The sequence below is a fragment of the Phyllobates terribilis genome, unplaced genomic scaffold, assembly GCF_046119375.1.
Source record: "Phyllobates terribilis strain yellow unplaced genomic scaffold, ASM4611937v1 Scaffold_7__3_contigs__length_470593459, whole genome shotgun sequence".
NCBI classification, from domain to species: domain Eukaryota; kingdom Metazoa; phylum Chordata; class Amphibia; order Anura; family Dendrobatidae; genus Phyllobates; species Phyllobates terribilis.
This window is the reverse complement of record NW_027362767.1, coordinates 84777405-84798252: the sequence shown is the minus strand read 5'-3', so window position 1 is coordinate 84798252 and position 20848 is coordinate 84777405. Positions and strand designations below refer to the sequence as shown.

At 47.9% G+C, this 20848-nt stretch overlaps 1 pseudogene; it reads right to left on the bottom strand.

The window, feature by feature from the left end:
- Nucleotides 1-1825: 1825 nt before the first annotated feature.
- LOC141155360 (carbohydrate sulfotransferase 9-like) lies at nucleotides 1826-3483 on the bottom strand (annotated as a pseudogene).
- Nucleotides 3484-20848: the final 17365 nt, after the last annotated feature.

Sequence of the window (20848 nt, the reverse complement as noted above, 5' to 3'; positions counted from 1 at the left end):
AATAAATTATGCCATCCTATTTACAAATCCATAAATAAATTAATGTAAGAGTGAATAAAACCAGAATCAGTAATGAACAAGACCGTATAATGACTCTGTATAATCTCTGAGCTGTATAGAGTTGTAATATGGTATACATAAAAGTGTGAGTGATCTTATGCTGCCTCTATAAGATTCTGATTTATTATCTATAAGAAAAAAATGTTTCATTGTTGTATTCCATTGAATGCTCTATCTGAGGAAGTTATATAGACAAATAAGATTGGCATAAACATATACAGGTAGGTCCAGAAATATTTGAACAGTGACAAAAGTTTTGGCATTTTAGCTGTTTAATAAAACTTATTCAAGATACAGTTATATAATCAATATGGGCTTAAAGTGCAGACTTTCAGCTTTAATTTGAGGGTATTCACATCCTAATTGGAGTGAGGGTTTAGGAATTACAGCTCTTTAATATGTAGCTGACTCTTTTTAAAGGGACCAAATGTTATTGGACAATTGTCTCAAAAGCTCTTTAATGGGCTGCACGGGCTCGTTAATCCATCATCAGTTAAGCAGGTAAAAAGTCTGGAGCTGATTCCAGGTGTGACATTTGCATTTAGAATCTGTTGATGTGAACTCACAACATGTGATCAAAGGAGCTCTAAATGGAAGAGAAACAGACAATCATTAGGGTGAAAAAAAAGAAGAACTCCATCAGAGAGATAGCAGGAATGTTAGAATTGGAAAAATCAACAGTTTGGTACATTCTGCAAACAAAAGAGCATACTGGTGAGCTTGGAAACTCAAGAAAGCCTGGACGGCCACAGAAAACAGTGGCAGATGATCGCAGAATCCTTTCCATGGTGAAGAAAAACCCCTTCACAATATCAATCCAAGAGAAGGACACTCTCCAAGAAGTAGGTGTTTCGGTATCTAAGACTACCACAAAGAGAAGACTTCATGAGAGCAAATACAGAGGGTGCACCACAAGTTGCAAACCATTAATCAGTCTTAAAAATCAAAAGGCCAGACTAGACGTTGCCAAATAACTTGTAAAGAAGCCACCCAGTTCGGGAAAAGCATTCTTTGGACAGATGAAACTAAGATCAACAAGTACCAGAATGATGGGAAGAAGAAAATACGGAGAAAGCTTGGAATGGCTCATGATCCAAAGCATACCACATCCTTTGGAAAACATGCTGGAAGCAGTGTGATGGCTTGGGCATGCATGGCTTACAATGGCACTGGTCACTAGTGTTTATTGATGATGTGACTGAAGACAGAAGGAGCCGGATGAATTCTGAAGCGTACAGAGCGATACTTTCTGCTTAGATTCAACCAAATGCAGCAAGGTTGATTGGATGACGCTTCACAGTAGAGATGGACTATAACCCAAAACATATTGTGAAAAGCAACCAAGGGGTTTATAAATAAAAAATAGTGGAATATTCTGCAACGACTGAGTTAATCACCAGATCTCAACCCCATCGAGCAGCAATTCACATGCTTAATACAAAACTTATGGCAGAAAGACCCACAAACAATCAAGAACTGGGGTCAACTGATGTAAAAGCCTGTTAAAGCATCACAAAGGAGGAAACCCAGCGTTTCATGATATCATTGGCTTCCGGACTTCATGCAGTCATTGCCAGCAAAGAATTCTCTACAAAATATTAAAAATGAACATATTATTTATGAAAAAAGTGTCCAATTACTTTTGAGTCCCTGAAATAAGGAGGCTTTGTATAAAGATGGTTGCAATTCCTAAACGTTTCATAGGATATTCTTATTCAACCCCTTTAATTAAATCTGAAAGTCTACACTTCAATCGCATCTCAGTTGTTTCATTTTAAATCTAAAATAGTGTCATGTAGAGCCCTAATCACCAAGATTCACCGTCCAAATATTTCTGGAGCTAAATGTATATACAGGGAGAAAGCGCTATAGATAATATATATAATATATTTTTATATATTTGTTTTTATTATTCTGATCCTCTCTCTATAAGAATTAAGACAATTCATTCTTTCTTTGATCTTGCATTCATTTTTACCTGTTCAAGTTTTAGCAAGCCTCTTTGATCTATGTTTCCACCAGGGTATGAAAAAAGATAAATCATTTTTAGTAAAATATTTTGCTAAATTGCTGCACAGCAATGAAGGCAGTACATTAACTTGTCAAAGAAATGCCATTGATAGGGTAATGGTATGTTCACACTTGGCATTTTACTGTGTATTTAATGCAGCATACTTGGTATGTAAAATAAGCAGTGGTTTACAGTACCAGCACAATCAATGAGATGTCTGAAATCTCACATACATACTGTCTTTTTTTTCTGGGTTAATTCTGAGCCTGGCTGCATTTTTGCCAAGAAGCAGTATGTCAATTCTTTCAGTGTTTTTGTAGCGCTTTTCACCCATTAAATTAAATAAAAGGCACATATTGTATGCAGCGTTTTTCCTGCCACCATTCTGGTTTTGGATGCAGAAAAAAATATTGCAAAAACTTTAGGTTGTTTTAAGGATCTTAGAAATATTAGTTTGAAAATGATTATAACCAAATATGGAGAAGTCAAGGCTGTAAACACTGAGAAATTTCCTAAAGAGGATCGGAGGAAGCATTTCCAGGTAATGTATGCTTATGTCATCATTTGTACGGGACTCATTAGAGTGATGTTTCATTGTGGGGTATTTCAAATATTTGGGAGCTTCTATAGTTTTCAAAACAAAATCTGCATCCTCCACTAAAGTTTCAAACTTGCCGATGAAATCATATTGGATATTGCATGGATCACAGAGCTGATACATTGGCTTCCAGTGAGTGTCTCTATTGGATGGATTTTCTTTAGTGATGAAGTTGGCAAACTGTTCGAAAGTAAGGTTTGTATTAGATTTAATCCCAAGTGATTTTTTGATCAGATTTGCATAGCCTTTACTGTAGTAAACATTATCTTCATGAAGAAACTTGTCTCTGTAGGCTGAAACAACTCTCTCCAGGGGATCTCGAGTGAACATCACTTTAGTATAACTTGCTAGAAGCTTTTTCTGACGAGATGGAGGATATGAGCTTAACTTTTTGAGCTGCTTTGAGGCATGAACTTGGTAATGTTGTAGCTCGTCGGGAGTGCGGGCAAGAGATTCATTCAGTAATAGGATTATTCGTTTCCAATTAGAGCAGCCCACTTTGGGCACCTCACAGTATATAAACCGGTGGCTGTGTTCCACATATAGCTGAGCAGCTACTTTTACGGTCCAGCACAAAGGACGAGTGGGTGAGATTGTTGCTCTCGCAGACAGATCTTACAATAGCCTTCCTGCTTTCCTGAGCCTCCACGACTGAATATTGTGGATTAACTGCAAAAAACTCCAGATAATTAACACTCATGTTATAAATACATATTCCAGCTTCAACATGTAAGGCGCTGTTCACATGTGTATGTAAAGGAGTAGAGAAGCTGTCAACACTTCCCCTTGAAGATCTTGTTGTTATGTAACGCATTGTCATGTTTTAAATGTTTTTTTTGTCTGTTTTGTGGCCTGCAGCAATTGGGTAGCTATGGATAGGTGTATAAGGGAAAAAAAAGGGAAAATTTCAGCCTACCATGCATATGCCATAAGGGTCCACGGGTGCACGGAAATCCTTGGTAGCAATTCCAGGGATGAGAAGCAGTAGTAAGTAGATTAGAAAAACTCCAGCACCTTCTCCGCATCCATCACAAGAGATGTAAAGTTAAAACGTCCATTTTATTTGTTCCATTAAAAAAGCGCCATATGTACGGCAGACCTTACGCATTTCAAACCAAACAGGGGTTCTTAACCGGTTCCCGACCGCCCACTGTAGATAAACGTCGGCGCTTGCTGAGCTCTGTGCAGCGCCGACGTTTAAAAACGGTGGGTGGTCTCTCAGCGATCAGGACCCCCAGGGTCCTGCAAGCGCTGCGATCCCGGTGCAGAGCGTTAGCTCTGACAGGGGACATCATCGGGACCTGATTGGATCAGGTCCCAATGATGTTAACCCTTTGCTGTCTTCTATATGCCGCGATCTATAGTGATCGCGGCATATAGAAGACAGCAGGAGGAGAGGGGGTCGTCCACTTACCTCTCCGACGGCCCCCTTATACCTTCCAGGACCCGACGTTGCTATGGCAGCTGGAGGTCACATGACCACCTCCAGATCTGCCATATATGGTGTCCTGCCTGGCTCAGCCTGCAGCTGAAGCCTGGCAGGAGACTCTGTGAAACAGTCAGCGAAGATTTCATGTAATGTAATACATGTCTATTACATTACATGAGATCAGTGATCAGAAAAATAAAAATTAATGTCCCATACAGGGACTAAGTAAAAATATAAAAAAAAGGAAAAAAAATGTTTTTAAACTGTTAAAAAAAACACAAAATAAATAAAAATAAATAAATAAAATATTAAACCAATAAATCCGTATATTTATGCAAAACCAAAAAAAGTACACATATTTGGTATCGCCGCGTCCGAAACAACCCGATCTATAAAACTGTCACACTAATTAACTCCTTCTGTGCACACCGTAATAAAAGTAAATAAAAAACGGAGCAAAAAAATATTCTTTTTCATCATATCGCCAAACAAAAAGTGGAAAAAAATGCGATCAAAAAGCAAAATGGAAATAAAAATGGTACCGCTGAAAACGTCATCTTGTCTGCAAAAAAAAGCCGCCATACAGCTCCATCAGCTGAAAAATAAAAAAGTTATAGTGCTCAGAATAAAGCAATGCAAAAAACATATTTTTCCTATAAAATTGTTCTATTGTGTAAAAGCGCCAAAACATAAAAAAAATATACAGTAAGTGTAGTATTGCTGTAAACGTACCAACCCGAAGAATAATGCTGCCTGATCACTTTTACCATACGCAGAACGGCATAAAAAAAACCTCAAAAAACAATTCCTGAATTGTTGGTTTTTGTTAATTTTACCTCCCAAAAAACGGAATAGAAAGCGATCAAAAAATGTCACGTACCCAAAAACGGTACCAATAAAAATGTCAACTCGTCCCGCAAAAAACAAGCAATCACATGACTCTGTCGGCTGAAATATGGAAAAATTATAGCTATCAAAATATGGCGATGCAAAAACTAGATTTTGCAAAAAAAAGCGTCTTAGTGTGTGACAGCTGTCAGTCATGAAAACCCGATATAAATCTGGTATCTCTGTAATCGCACCGACCCGAAGAATAAAGTAATCTCATCACTTATACCGCACGAGGAACAGCGTAAAAAATAAATAAAACCAATTCTTCACCTGCTACTGATTTGTTTATTATGTCTCTCAAAGATCGCAGTAAGGCTCTGCTCACATTTATCCTGCGCTCTGCGCTGAGCACTTACGCCAGGGTTTCCGTGTAAATCTCTGAAATACGTGATTCAGACGGAACCCATGACGGAAGATTTCCTGTAATGAGGCAGATATAGGCCACTGTGGATGCCGTCTGGCCTGTGATCCCACGGTGTCATTTGTTTTAGGCGTGCATAAAAGTGCGGTTGGCCACAGTTTTGTGCACTTCTGAAAAAAAGGACACCGCTAAACAGAGGCCAGACGGAGTCCAGAGTAACTCTGCTGCCTCATTACAGTGAATGGATCCCGCAGGGGTTTCATCTGAATTACATCACTTAGAAATTTAGATGGAAGCCCCGATGTAAGTGCTCAGCCTAGAGCGCCGGATAAATGTTACGTAAAATGTTCCCAATAAAAGCTTCAACTCAGTCCTCAAAAAAAGCTAGTCCCCACTCAGGTCCGTCATCTGTTAAAAATATTCCAAGTTACTGGTAGCAGAAAGGCTCTGGAAAAGAGAAATGGCCCTTGCCCCCCAAAAGAAATTCAGAAAATGTTGTGCTCCCAAATCCAAATGCCTATTCTACAATAATTTGTTCTCCAATTGTCAAATAGCGCTCCGTCCCCCCCAGATCTCGCCGTATGGCTGAGCGGTACGATACAGCCACATATGGGGTATTGCCACTTTTAGAAGAAATTGTGTGACACATTTCGGCACCATTTTTACCCATTGCCCTGTGTGAAAATGTAAAATCTGAGGGTAAAACATTTTTTTGTGGTAAAAATATAATTATGCTTTTTTCACTGCCGAATGGTATAAATTTAAAAATTAAAAAATACTCACTACTTCCCTAGATGAATTCCTTGAGAGGTGTAGTTTACAAAATGGGGTCACTTGTGGGGGTTTCTGCTGTTTCGGCATGTCAGCGACTCTTCAAATGTGACATGGTGTCTGCAACTTATCCCAGACAACATAGCGCTCCTTTCTCTTCCGAAAATACCGTACACCAAAGCAGTGGTTTTCCCCCACATATGGGGTATCGGCGTACTCAGGAGAAATTGCACAACAAATTTCATGGTGCAATTTATCCTGTTACCCTTATGATAATGCAAAATTAGGGAATGAAAAACATTTTTTGTGGGAAAAATGTGAAAATTTTATTTTTACAGCTCATTATTATTGTAACGGGTCTGGGAGGTGGAACCTCTGAGCAACTGTACAAGGGGGCAGTCCTTGTAAGGAAGCGAGTGGCTCCCAGGGAAGACGGGCAGGTAGTCACGGCAAGTGACAGGGACAGTCTCTTGGGTAGAGGGGCAGGAAGTCACGGCAAGTGACAGCGACAGTCTCTGGGTAGAAGGGCAGCGGGCTGGTGGCTGGTGAGCGCTCCCAGGTGAGCGGGCAAGAGTCTCTGGACAGGCAGGTGGTCACGGCAAGTGACGGCAGAGGCTCCAGGTAGGCTAGCAGGCAGGTAACAGGTGAGCGCTCCCAGGTGAGCGGGCAAGAGTCTCTGGACTGGCAGGTGGTCACGGCAAGTGACGGCAGAGCCTCCAGGTAGGCTAGCAGGCAGGTAACAGGTGAGCGCTCCCAGGTGAGCGGGCAGGAGTCTCTGGACAGGCAGGTGGTCACGGCAAGTGGCGGCAGAGCCTCCAGGTAGGCTAGCAGGCAGGTAACAGGTGAGCGCTCCCAGGTGAGCGGGCAGGCTGGTCCATAGACAGACTGACAGGAGTCGGAGGGCAGACCGTCGGACCGCAGGCTTGCAAGCGGGTAGCGGATATCAGGCAGGTATCAAGCAGGAATCTGGCAGGTGATAGGCAGGTAACAAGCAGGAATCTGGCAGGTGACTGGCAGGTAACTGGTAACGGGACCTGAGGGCTGAAGCAGAGTGAAGGCTTTGCAACAACATTGCTCGGGCACCTCCATTTTGGAGGAGGTGCCTTATATATGGGAGGTCCTCCGGCAATTGGCCGGGGACTCCTTAGGACGGCGCGCACGGTCCCTTTAAGAGAGGGGGAGCACGCGCCCTAAGCACACTGCCGGGGAAGGAGCGCGTGCCAGAAGCAGCGGGGAGAGAAGCGCTGGAGGACGCCGCGCCAGGAGCGGGGAGGTGAGAGGGACGGCGTCTCTGCCTAGTATGGGGCAGAGACGCCGATGCTACAGTACCCCCCCCCTTTAGGCCCCCTCTTTTTTTGTCCAGAAAGAAATTTTTCAAGGAGAAGCAGGGCGTTGATGTTCTCCCTGGGTTCCCAAGTTCTCTTCTCTGGACCAAACCCCTTCCAATCTACCAGAAAAAAGGTCTTTTCTCTTACCCTCTTGGAGGCCAGAATACTCTCTACCTCAAAGACGTCATCAGCGGAAACCGGAGCAGGAGGGGCACCTGGATTATTGGAAAAAGAGTTAAAGACAACGGGTTTGAGGAGAGATACGTGGAAGGAGTTGGGAATCCGTAGGGTGGCCGGGAGTTTTAATTTGTAGGCCACAGAGTTAATTTGCCTGAGGACTTCGAAGGGACCGATGAATCGAGTTCCCAACTTGAAGGAGGGTACTTTGAGCCGCACATGTTTGGACGAGAGCCAAACCTTGTCTCCCGGACGGAATTGAGGCGGATCCAGACGTCTCTTATCAGCATATCTCTTCATCCGCTCAGAGGACAGAAGAAGAGCGGACCTGGTACTCTCCCAAATAGTAGAAAATTCGCTGACAAGAGACTCCGCAGCAGGGTTGTCCACAGAAACGGAGACAGGAAGTGGAATCCGGGGATGTTGGCCACCGACTATAAAGAACGGGGATTTGGAAGAGGATTCACTCTCATGGTTATTGTAAGATAACTCGGCCCATGGTAGGAGATCTACCCAGTCCGAATGGTGTGCATTAACGAAGTGCCGGAGGTAACTGGTCAGGATCTGATTGATCCGCTCCACTTGACCATTGGACTGTGGGTGGTAAGCGGAGGAGAAGTCCAGGGTGATGTCTAGCAGCTTACATGTGACTCTCCAGAAGCGTGAGGTGAACTGAACCCCACGATCCGACACGATGTGGAGGGGCAGGCCATGGAGACGGAAGATGTGGCGGATAAAGTCTTTAGCCAGCTCGGGTGCAGATGGGAGACCAGGCAGGGGAATGAAGTGGGCCATCTTAGAAAAGCGGTCAGCGACAACCCAAATGACTGTACAACCGGCAGAAATAGGAAGATCGGTAATAAAGTCCATAGCAATGTGCTGCCAAGGAGCAGCAGGTACGGGAAGGAGCTGGAGATGGCCGGCTGGTAGATGTCTGGGAACTTTGTAACGGGCACAGGATGAGCAGGTCGCGACGAAGTCTACCATGTCCTTACGCAGGGTAGGCCACCAGTAATGCCGGGTAATGAGTTGGAAGGTCTTCTTTTGGCCAGCATGGCCAGCTAGCTTAGAAGAATGTCCCCAGCGAAGAACCCTCTCCCGATCTGGTACGGCTACAAACGTCTTACCGGGTGGGAGACGAGTCAGATCCAAGGGGGTCACATTCATCACCTTGGAGGAGTCGATGATGTGTGTAGGCTCCTCCTCTTGATCGGAGGACAGGAAGGACCGGGACAAGGCATCAGCTTTGACGTTCTTGTCCGCCGGACGGAAATGAAGAATGAAGTCGAAGCAGGCAAAAAACATCGACCACCGGGCCTGGCGAGGATTGAGTCTCTGGGCATTTTGGAGATATGCCAGGTTTTTGTGATCCGTGTAGATAATTACTGGGTAGAGAGTCCCTTCAAGCAGATAGCGCCACTCCCCCAGTGCCAATTTAATGGCTAACAATTCACGGTCTCCTATGGAGTAGTTGCGCTCAGACGAGGAGAAGATTTTGGAGAAGAAGCTGCAGGTTACCATTCTCCCGGTAGAAGATTTTTGGGTGAGTACCGCTCCGGCTCCGGGGGAGGAGGCATCAACCTCCAGGTAGAATTGTTTATTACAGTCCGGACGGTGCAGGACGGGGGCAGAGGCGAAGGCTTTCTTTAAGGAAAGGAAGGCCTCCTCGGCTTCAGGCGACCATGTCCTGGGATTAGCCCCCTTACGGGTAAGTGCAGATATGGGAGCAGTCCGAGACGAGAAGTGTGGGATGAAAAGACGATAGTAATTAGCGAAGCCCAGGAATCGCTGTATCGCCTTCAAACCTTCAGGGCGAAGCCATTTTAGAACGGAAGAGAGCTTCTCGGGATCCATTTGCAGATCTGTCTGGGAGATGACATAGCCCAAGAACGGTAGGGAGGTCTGGTCGAAGAGGCACTTCTCGTATTTGGCATAGAGGTGTTTCTGCCGAAGCCTAAGCAGGACCTGACGAACATCCCTTCGGTGTGTGGGGAGATCCGGAGAGAAGACCAAGATATCGTCCAGGTATACCACTACGCAGGAGTACAGGAGGTCGCGGAAGATGTCGTTGACTAGTTCTTGAAAGACAGCGGGAGCATTACAGAGACCGAAGGGCATCACAAGGTACTCATAGTGACCGTCCCGGGTATTGAATGCCGTCTTCCACTCATCTCCTTGACGGATACGGACCAGGTTATATGCTCCTCGTAGATCCAGCTTGGAGAAGATCCTGGCGCCCTTGAGACGGTCAAACAATTCGGAGATGAGCGGCAGGGGGTATTTGTTTTTTACTGTGATGAGATTGAGTCCTCTGTAGTCAATACAGGGACGTAGCAAGCCGTCTTTCTTTTTGACAAAGAAGTATCCGGCTCCAACCGGGGAGGTAGATTTTCGGGTAAATCCCCTAGCCAGATTCTCTTCAATGTACTCAGACATGGCCCGGGTCTCGGCTGCAGACAACGGGTAGATACGCCCACGGGGAGGAGTGGTGCCAGGTACCAGGTCGATCGGGCAGTCATATGGCCTATGGGGTGGCAACGTCTCTGCTTCCTTCTTACCGAAGACGTCCGCATAGGGCCAGTAAGGAGCCGGGAGACCTGGTAAATTAGTTGGAGTAGGCGGAGGGCGAGCTGGGCGGACCGGAACCCGGCAGGTCCTATGGCAGTCTGGACCCCATCGGAGTACTTCACCGGATCGCCAGTTCAGTACGGGTTCGTGTGTCTGGAGCCAAGGTAGACCTAGCAACAGGGAGTGAGAAAGTCCGGACAGCACATGGAATGAGATTTCCTCAGAGTGCAGCATTCCCACCTGCAGGATTATGGGTTCAGTGACGAGCAGGATGGTGTCTGAGAGAAGTCTTCCATCCACGGAGGCGACTGACAATGGTTCAGCCAGGGACTTGGTGGGAATACGGTATCTCTCTACCAGAGACTGGGAGATGAGGTTTCCAGCAGCTCCAGAATCCAGGTGGGCGAGTTCAAAGTGACGGTTTTCTCCCCAAGCAATAGAGACCGGTAAAGTCAGAGATGGAGAGGGCTTACTTTTGTCTAGGACGACCTCTCCGAGCGGTCCTAGACATTGGCGTTTCCCGGCTTTTCCAGGCAGGAATGGATGAAGTGCTCCATACTGCCACAATAGAAACAGCTTCCCTCGGCTCGGAGAGATTCTTGGTGAGATCTGACCATCTTGGTCTAGTCGATCTGCATAGGTTCAGGCGAGAGCGCCCGCGGAGTGACTGGTTGAGAGGCAGATCTCAGGGAAGTAGGAGCAGAGCAAGAAAAGCCTTTCTCCCAGGCAGTCTCTTTGGCACGTTCTTGGAACCGGATGCCAATCCGGGTAGCTAGTGACACCAGGTCATCCAGAGTGGTAGGAATGTCCCGACCAGCTAACTCGTCCTTAATCCGACCGGAAAGACCTTCCCAGAAGACGGACACCAGAGCCTCATTTTCCCAGGCAAGCTCAAAAGCGAGGGTGCGGAACCGTATGGCATATTGTCCCACGGTGAGACTCCCTTGGCGGAGACGTAGCAGAGAGGAGGCAGAAGAGGTTTTCCGTCCAGGTTCATCGAAGACTTTCCGGAAAGCAGCAAGGAAAGACGGCAGGTCGGACACCAGGGGATCCCCTCTCTCCCACAGGGGATTTAGCCATGCCAGTGCCTCCCCAGTGAGATGGGACATGATAAAGGCCACCTTGGCCCGGTCGGAGATGAACTGGTATGCCAATAGCTCAAAGTGCAGGGTGCACTGGTTTATGAAACCCCGAGCTAAAGTAGGTTCGCCGGCAAAGCGTGGAGGTGCCAGAAGCCGAGGTCCATAGTCGGGTACCATGAAGGGACTGGATTGCGGTACCGCAGGAATGGGCATGGCTGGACCAGAGGTAGACATAGACGAGTCACACAATGCGCCTAGACAAGAGTTAACGGACCGTAGATGGGACAGTACCACCTCCTGCTGAGTTTTCTGACGTAAGACTTCCTGGTGCAGATCGGAGTTCTGGGGGCCACCGGGTTCCATGGCCCGAGCAAACTGTAACGGGTCTGGGAGATGGAACCTCTGAGCAACTATACAAGGGGGCAGTCCTTGTAAGGAAGCGGGTGGCTCCCAGGGAAGACGGGCAGGTAGTCACGGCAAGTGACAGGGACAGTCTCTGGGTAGAGGGGAAGGTAGTCACGGCAAGTGACAGGGACAGTCTCTGGGTAGAAGGGCAGCGGGCTGGTGGCTGGTGAGCGCTCCCAGGTGAGCGGGCGAGAGTCTCTGGACAGGCAGGTGGTCACGGCAAGTGACGGCAGAACCTCCAGGTAGACTAGCAGACAGGTAGCGGATGGACGCTCCCAGGTGAGCGGGCAAGAGTCTCTGGACAGGCAGGTGGTCACGGCAAGTGACGGCAGAGCCTCCAGGTAGGCTAGCAGGCAGGTAACAGGTGAGCGCTCCCAGGTGAGCGGGCAAGAGTCTCTGGACTGGCAGGTGGTCACGGCAAGTGACGGCAGAGCCTCCAGGTAGGCTAGCAGGCAGGTAACAGGTGAGCGCTCCCAGGTGAGCGGGCAGGAGTCTCTGGACAGGCAGGTGGTCACGGCAAGTGACGGCAGAGCTTCCAGGTAGGCTAGCAGGCAGGTAACAGGTGAGCGCTCCCAGGTGAGCGGGCAGGCTGGTCCATAGACAGACTGACAGGAGTCGGAGGGCAGACCGTCGGACCACAGGCTTGCAAGCGGGTAGCGGATATCAGGCAGGTATCAAGCAGGAATCTGGCAGGTGACTGGCAGGTACCAAGCAGGAATCTGGCAGGTGACTGGCAGGTAACTGGTAACGGGACCTGAGGGCTGAAGCAGAGTGAAGGCTTTGCAACAACATTGCTCGGGCACCTCCATTTTGGAGGAGGTGCCTTATATATGGGAGGTCCGCCGGCAATTGGCCGGGGACTCCTTAGGACGGCGCGCGCGGTCCCTTTAAGAGAGGGGGAGCGCGCGCGCGCCCTAATCACGCTGCCGGGGAAGGAGCGCGTGCCGGAAGCAGCGGGGAGAGAAGCGCTGGAGGACGCCGCGCCAGGAGCGGGGAGGTGAGAGGGACGGCGTCTCTGCCTCGAGACGACGATGCTACAATTATAAACTTCTGAGAAGCACCTTGGGGTTCAAGGTGCTCACCACACATCTAGATAAGTTCCCTAAGGGGTCTAGTTTCCAAAATGGTGTCACTTGTGGGGGGTTTCCACTGTTTAGGAACATCAGGGGCTCTCCAAACGCAACATGGCGTCTGCTAATTATTCAGACAAATTTTACATTCAAAAAGTCTAATGGCGCTCCTTCCCTTCCGAACCCTGCAGTGCGCCCAAACAGTGGTTTTCCCTCACATATGGGGTATCAGCGCGCTCAAGAGAAATTGCACAAAAAATGTTGGGGTCCATTTTTTCCTGTTACCCCTGTGAAAATAAAAAAAATTGGGTCTAAAGTAACATTTTTGTGAAAAAAGTTAAATGTTAATTTTTTTCTTCCACATTCCAAAAATTCCTGTGAAGCACCTGAAGGGTTAATAAAGTTATTGAATGTGGTTTTGAGCACCTTGAGGGGTGCGGTTTTTAGAGTGGTGTCACTTTTGGGTATTTTCTGTCATAAAGACCCCTCAAAGTGACTTCAAATATGATGTGGTCCCTAAAAAAAATGTTTTTGTAAATTTTGTTGAAAAAATGAGAAATCGCTGGTCAACTTTTAACCCTTATAGTTCCCTAACAAAAAAAAAAATGTTGGTTCCAAAATTGTGCTGATGTAAAGTAGACATGTGGGAAATGTTATTTATTAACTATTTTGTGTGACATATCTCTCTGATTTAAGGGCATGAAAATTCAAAGCTTGAAAATTGCAAAATTTGCAAAATTTTCGCCAAATTTCCGATTTTTTCACAAATAAACGTAAGTGATATCGAAGAAATTTTACCACTATCATGAAGTACAATATGTCACGAAAAAACATTCTTCAGAATCAGGGGGATCCGTTGAAGCGTTCCAGAGTAATTACTTCATAAAGTGACAGTGGTCAGAATTGAAAAAATTGGCCCGGTCACGAAGGCAAAAACAGGCTCTGGTGCGAAGTGGTTAATCATAGGTAACATTACTATAGATAAAAGACATATATATACATATGGACTGAAAACAAAAGAGAAAATAGGGTGGAGACAACAAAGATCGGGAAGTTCATTAGTGAATGAAAATCCTCCTGAGGATAATTGCTCAGTAATATACATAAATTAAACTTATGCGCATGGTATGCTGGCAAATTATGTACACCATTAGAAAAAAGTATCAAAAAATGTACATTACATCATTGCGAAAATTGAGACCATTGGGAATGCAAGAGTTAAGTTTAAGAATCCCACTCTTGACAATCCTTTTTGTGCCTTACATCAGGTGGTACGCCAGATACATTGATGATGTCATCATGATCTGGCGTACCCCTGATGATGAGGCACTTTATATGCTATCCACTTTTCTACAGTTTTTAAATGACAATACATTTCATTTACAATTTACCATTAACATCTGTCAAAATGAGACCGCCTTTTTGGATGTATATTTAACTAGAGACAGCAGGAATAACTGCATCCACACATGTCTGTACAGAAAACCAACCAGTGGCAATGCAACGTTGATGGCAGACAGCTGTCATCCAGCACATACAATTAAAAACTTACCACTAGGTGTTCGAGCCAGACGTCTATGCTCTACGGATGAGAGCTATATTCATGAATGTGACATACTGAAGCGCAGGTTTAAACATAGAGGTTATTCAAATACACATATTTGCACAGCCTGTAATATAGCCTTTCACAAAACACAAACATCGTTACTGGAGAATAACACAGTATGTAAGAGAAATAAACAACAAGTTACTTTCTCCACAGTTTATAGTACAGACTAACAGGCTATTACAGATTTAATTCGGAAATATGCTTGTATATTACACCAGGACAAAGCACTTTAGAGCATCCTTAAGGAAAGAATTAATTTTTTTGCTATAAAATCCCCCAATATAGGAAATTTATTATCTCCAAGTTTTTTGTCCACCAAGGTCAGACACATGGCTTCATATTAATGGATCCTATAAATGTGGAGGTGTGACGCCTCCTCGCTCGCTAGCCCACCCTGAGAGATGGGGGTACTCGGAACCGGACCTCTGGGTGGAGGGTGGATGCAGTCGTGGCCTAGGCCCGGCCCGTGCCCAGGGTTGTCACATCAAAAATAAGGGCTAGGAGGGACAATGGTAATTGAGTGGATTAAATGACTACGCCATCTGTGGTCTCTGGTGATTCTCCACCAGCGCTGCGTTCAGTCCTCTGAGGCGGGATGTCGTGGCAGCAGCAGATGGTACTACTCCCCACAGGCGGAGCAGGGCCTCAGGGCAGAGAAGAGGGATCAGGGGAGTAGTAATAGGAGATGTGGTGCGGTGCCGCGTTACAATAAGGAACCGGAGGCAATAGATGCAGTCTTCCAAGCTTTACTCACGATGTTAGGTGTCAGCTGCAAGGCTTCTCCTTGCTCCTCACGGCGCGCCACAGCCACCAGGAAGGGGTTCAGCACACTCCAGGTAGTTCGGGTGCATCAATCAGGACCCCCTGCACCAGAGTGTTCCTAGACTTTCCAACTAGGTTCTCTCCTGTCCATATGTGGTGCGTGTACTAAGGCCGGGTCTCCCTCTGGACTATGCACAGAACAAGGGTACGGGTGGCCGCTCCACTCCGCCCGTTACCCGGTGGGATCCACTGAGCCTTCGGGCTTCTCCGACTAAGACTTAAAGTGACAGAGTCAGATATCGGGGGCCGGTACCCCTTTTGCAGCAGGAATCCCTCTGACTAGGCCAGAATAGTGAGGACAGGTGGCATAAATCGCTCCGTCTGCATCCCCCTGGGATCCTTTTGCCTGTGGAGCTTGTCTCCTTTGCCCCCCTCCAGGCCTTCTTGGGTAGGGACCTTGACCGGTTAGAGACAGCCGTTAACTCTAGCCCGCTCCTCGCCTCAAGGCCAGAGGACAAGGACCGTGTATCCTCTATCAGCTGCAGGTTCACACAGAAAGCCACGTTCAGTGATGAAGATCACAATCAAAGACCTTGAACCTAAGATGGCCGTTGATTAAATATAAATGAATGAGTGTAACCTAAAGGTGCATCCTCCACCCTCACCCACTACATGGTTCCCCCTATCTTTGGTTCCCCCCATCTCCTCTATCCCGGCTGGGGCAGCACTATGGTGCCTTAAAGCCCCCCTCAGAACAGGAGTGGTGTAGTGTTGAATGGATGGTTGAGTCCTGAGAGGTGCTCCACCCTTACCTCGGAGAGGAGATACCACACCTCGGTCTGAGGTGCAGTACCCCTGTGGCAACTGAACCCTCAGGGGCGCCACATTCCCCCCTGGTGAAACACAGCACGTCCGCGGGCTGGAAAGAGAGCAAAGAATTGGTACAGACTTTTTATATGCTTTTTAACCATATAACTATCTTCCCTTTAAGGGAGGTTCAATTCGTTGCAATAATATATATACAATATAAATATAGAAAAACATTAAGTGCCATTATGCATGTATAAAAGACATTATGCACACATGGGAGACATTCAAGAGACATTATGCAAGTAGACAGTTCTGTAGAAAATATTGTAGAAGAGTCAGTTCAGCAGCATGAGGGACCTGTCCCAAACCCTCAACGTACGCCCTGGGGTGTCTGCAGGGCATGGAGATCCTGAGTTGGACCACTCCAGACAGGTTTTGCTTCTGAGGTCTGAGGTAGAAGTAGATGCGATTTTTGCATAAAACCAATAGGGAGCACCTAAATAGGTGCAAAACTATATACAAGTAAGAGTCTGTCTACTGCCAGTGTCCGCAGGGACAAATGTCTCTTTAAACCGGGAGGAAAAACAACATATTAGCACATAAGTATAACTTAACCAACAAAGAGGTGCAACCTCCGGGGCTGATTAGTCCAGGTATCCCCACCTGGGAAAAGGCTCGTTCTTGCCTACGGAGCCTGACCGGTCCTCTACTGGCAGGCGCGTGGGGATCTCACCCTTGAACACCCTATGGACGTCCAGGGCGTACCAGCCACGCAACCCATGGTGGCGGGTGTATGACACCAGATCACCCGGGTAGAGGTTCCGACCAGGGTGTCCCTCCTTCAGTTGTGGCTCGACGTCCCGCCGGCTGACTAAGACATCCTGTGCAAACTGGGGACTCCGTATGAAACCCCATCCCGCCTCCTGGTGGAAGCGGACTATCAGTCATTCCTCCTGGGGGCTTGGACGGGCGGCCTCCTCCCGGTGGGCCCTTGTCTTGGCAGCTTTGGAGCGTACCTCCAGACGCTCGCAGCGGAGTCTCCTCTCTCGCCGCTCTTTGTCAAGTTGGAGGAGCTCCCTTCGACAGAACTCCTTCCTCCTCTGCGCTTCAGCCCGAGTCTCCTGGGGGGAGCCTATTAGGTCACCCCCCCTGGTTGTCCCAGGCCCATTTCCTCCGCCACCGGGCAGGTGACTAGGGGCGCGGGTAGCGGCGACAGTAGGGGTTGCTGCAGGTCCTCAACCAGAACGGACCAGTCCGGGTTGGGCTGGTGGTCTCCCCAGTAAGGGCAGGATCCTGCTGACCGGGAGTCGGGAGGCATAGCAGGTCTCCGGTGACGGCGGTGGCTTGGGCCTCGATCTCCAGGGCTGATAGCTGCTCCCAGATGATGGCGCCCGGGGACAGGGGTGCCGGCATGATGCTAAGGGAGGAGTACAGTGCGTTCCTGGCACGGGCTGGGGATCTCCATCTTACCCGCTCCTGGGTTGCGCATGGCCTCCTGGGTTTCCTCCTCCTGGGCTGCTGCTCCTATTGTTAGGCTTGCAGAACCTTGGTGGCGGGACCGGATCTTTTGCAACACCTCCTCCCGCCATGCTGCGGACACCGATCGCTGAGCCTCCGCAACCCTCCGGGTCAGGTCCTGTGACTCTTCACGGAGGAACTCGGCCTCCTCCGGGGTCAAGTGAATCCCTTCCATTTCACGGAAGGTGGCAGCTTGTGGACCAGCGTTGGAGGGCTTGAAACGACTCTCCTCGGCAGCGTCCATTACTGCTGCAGGGTGCGGTGAGTCTCGGATTGCTGCGGCCACACCTCGTTGTTGCCTTGGTCTCCTCCTCTTTTCTGGGTGGCTCCAGGGCGGCTGGCTGACGGGCACTTCCAGGGACATCCCATCCGCTTTGACGGACATTACCTTCCGGAGTGTCTCTACTGCAAGGGGCGGTCTGCACTTTTGGCGCCATGAGGGAGCCAGGCCCACGATGGGAGGTGCTGGGTTGCTGTCCTTTCTGCACATAATGGCGTCTGTTCTTCTTGGGCGGGCGCCACATGGAATGTGAAACGACAGTCTTTCCGTAAAGGTGCGCAGTACCCGGGAGCAATGGGGACAATTTCTTCCGTTGCTGAGGGCACACAATCCTGCCGACTACGCCAAGTATGTGACGCCACCGTGCTCGCTAGCCCACCCTGAGAGATGGGGGTACTCGGAACCGGGCCTCCAGGCGGAGGGTGGATGCAGTCGTGGCCTAGGCCCGGCCCGCGCCCAGGGTTGTCACATCAAAAATAAGGGCTAGGAGGGACGATGGTAATCGAGTGGATTAAATGACTACGCCACCTGTGGTTTCTGGTGATTCTCCACCAGCACTGCGTTCAGTCCTCTGAGGCGGGATGTCGTGGCAGCAGCAGATGGTACTACTCCCCACAGGCAGAGAAGGGCCTCAGGGCAGAGAAGAGGGATCAGGGGAGTAGTAGTAGGAGATGTGGTGTGGTGTAGTGCGGTGCCGCGTTGCAATAAGGAACCGGAGGCAATAGATGCAGTCTTCCAAGCTTTACTCACGATGTTAGGTGTCAGCTGCAAGGCTTCTCCTTGCTCCTCACGGCGCGCTGCGGCCACCAGGAAGGGGTTCAGCACACTCCAGGTAGTTCGGGTGCATCAATCAGGACCCCTGCACCAGAGTGTTCCTAGACTTTCCCACTAGGTCCTCTCCTGTCCATATGTGGTGCGTGTACTAAGGCCGGGTCTCCCTCTGGACTATGCACAGAACAAGGGTACGGGTGGCGGCTCCACTCCGCCCGTTACCCGGTGGGATCCACTGAGCCTCCGGGCTTCTCCGACTAAGACTTAAAGTGACAGAGTCAGATATCGGGGGCCGGTACCCCTTTTGCAGCAGGAATCCCTCTGACTAGGCCAGAATAGTGAGGACAGGTGGCATAAACCGCTCCTAAAGGTGCGTTCTCCACCCTCACCCACTACATGGTTCCCCCTATCTTTGGTTCCCCCCATCTCCTCTATCCCGGCTGGGGCAGCACTATGGTGCCTTAAAGCCCCCCTCAGGATAGGAGTGGTGTAGTGTTGAATGGATGGTTGAGTCCTGAGAGGTGCTCCACCCTTACCTCGGAGAGGAGATACCACACCTCGGTCTGAGGTGCAGTACCCCGGTGGCGACTGAACCCTCAGGGGCTCCACAGAGGCACCAAGTGTAATATTTGCAAATTTATGTTTAAGACCCAGACATTTACTGACAGTGCAGGCAAAATATATAATATGAAGCACTTTATTAATTGCTCTAGTACATATGTCATTTATCAAGCACTGTGCACATCTTGCAAAAAATTTTATGTGGTTTGCACTAGCAGCATACTCAAAAGACGTATCGCAGAGCATGTTACTGGAGGACTCAGAATCCTAATGCAGTGAGTCCTCCATGTCAGGGCTCAGAAAACATTTTGCTGATTTTCACTGTGGTGATCTTTCCACACTTAGGCTATGTGCCCACGATGCAGAAATGCTCAGGATTTTTTCCTGAGCGTTTCTGCATCTCCCTGGCAGAAAAAAACGCATGCGGATTGTACATGCGGATTGTACATGCGTTATTCACTGCCATTTCAGCATGCGGATTGACAAGCGCTTTCCAAGCGATTAGCATCACTTGGAAAGTGCTTGTGACAACTAGGTCACACTATATAAATCCATGCAAACTGCATGGATTTATATAGTGTGACCCGAGAGAATGGTTAAAAATAAAAAAACTAAATATATACTTACCCTCCGATGGCCCGCGCTGGCTTGTTTCGCTCGGTCCCGGCTGCCGGCAGCAGTGGATTGAAAGACCTGCCAACGTCAGCGTCGCGTGACCCGTCACATGACTCTGACGTCAGCGCAGGTCCTTCAATCCACTGCAAAGTGCCGGGAAGCACGGAGGAGTGCAGCGGGGGCCGCCAGAAGGTAAATATACATTTATTTTTTATTTTATTCTTTTTTTACAGATTTTTTAATGGTACCTGGGTGTGGATGAGACTCTCCTCTCCTCTACACCCGGGTACCATCCGCACATTAGAACGCTTGGATTACGCATCTACATATACAGTGATGCGTAATCCATGCGGTCTAATGCAAGTCAATGGCGGCGAAGACGCAGCACTTCCGCAAAATAATTGGTAGTGCTGCGTTTTTTTCCGCAATGATAATCCGCAGCGGAAATTTCCGCAGCATGTGCACAGCACATGCGGATTATCATTGGGGAACATTGCTGCCCTTCTACCATGCGTTTTTAATGCGTTTCTGCAGCGTTTCCGCACCTGCAAAAACGCTGCAGAAACGCACTAAAAACGCATCGTGGGCACACAGCCTTAAGGTTATTGGTATAGATAAGGTGCAAAGACAAATATGGAGGAGATAGAGGCAAGCTTCTCTTAGCCAGAGAAGCCTCATGGATTCTTAAACTTAACTCTCGCATTCCCAATGGTCTCCATTTTCACAATGATCTAATGTACATTTTTTGATACTTTTTTCTAATGGTGTGCATAATTTGCCAGCATACCATGCGCATAAGTTTAATTTATGTATATTACTGAGCAATTATCCTCAGGAGGATTTTTATTCACTAATGAACTTCCTGTTCTTTGTTGTCTCCAGCCTATTTTCTCTTTTGTTTTCAGTCCATATGTATATATATGTCTTTTAACTATAGCAATGTAACTTATGATTAAGAACCCCTGTTTGGTTCTGAACGCGTAAGGTCTGCCGTACATATGGCGCTTTTTTATGGAACAAATAAAATGGACATTTTAACTTTACATCTCTTGTGATGTATGTGGAGAAGGTGCTGGAGTTTTTCTAATCTACTTCCTCCATCTACAGATAGGGTTGACTGTTGGAGTCAGCCATGACACATCTCCTTTTTCTGACCAGGCAGCACATGATT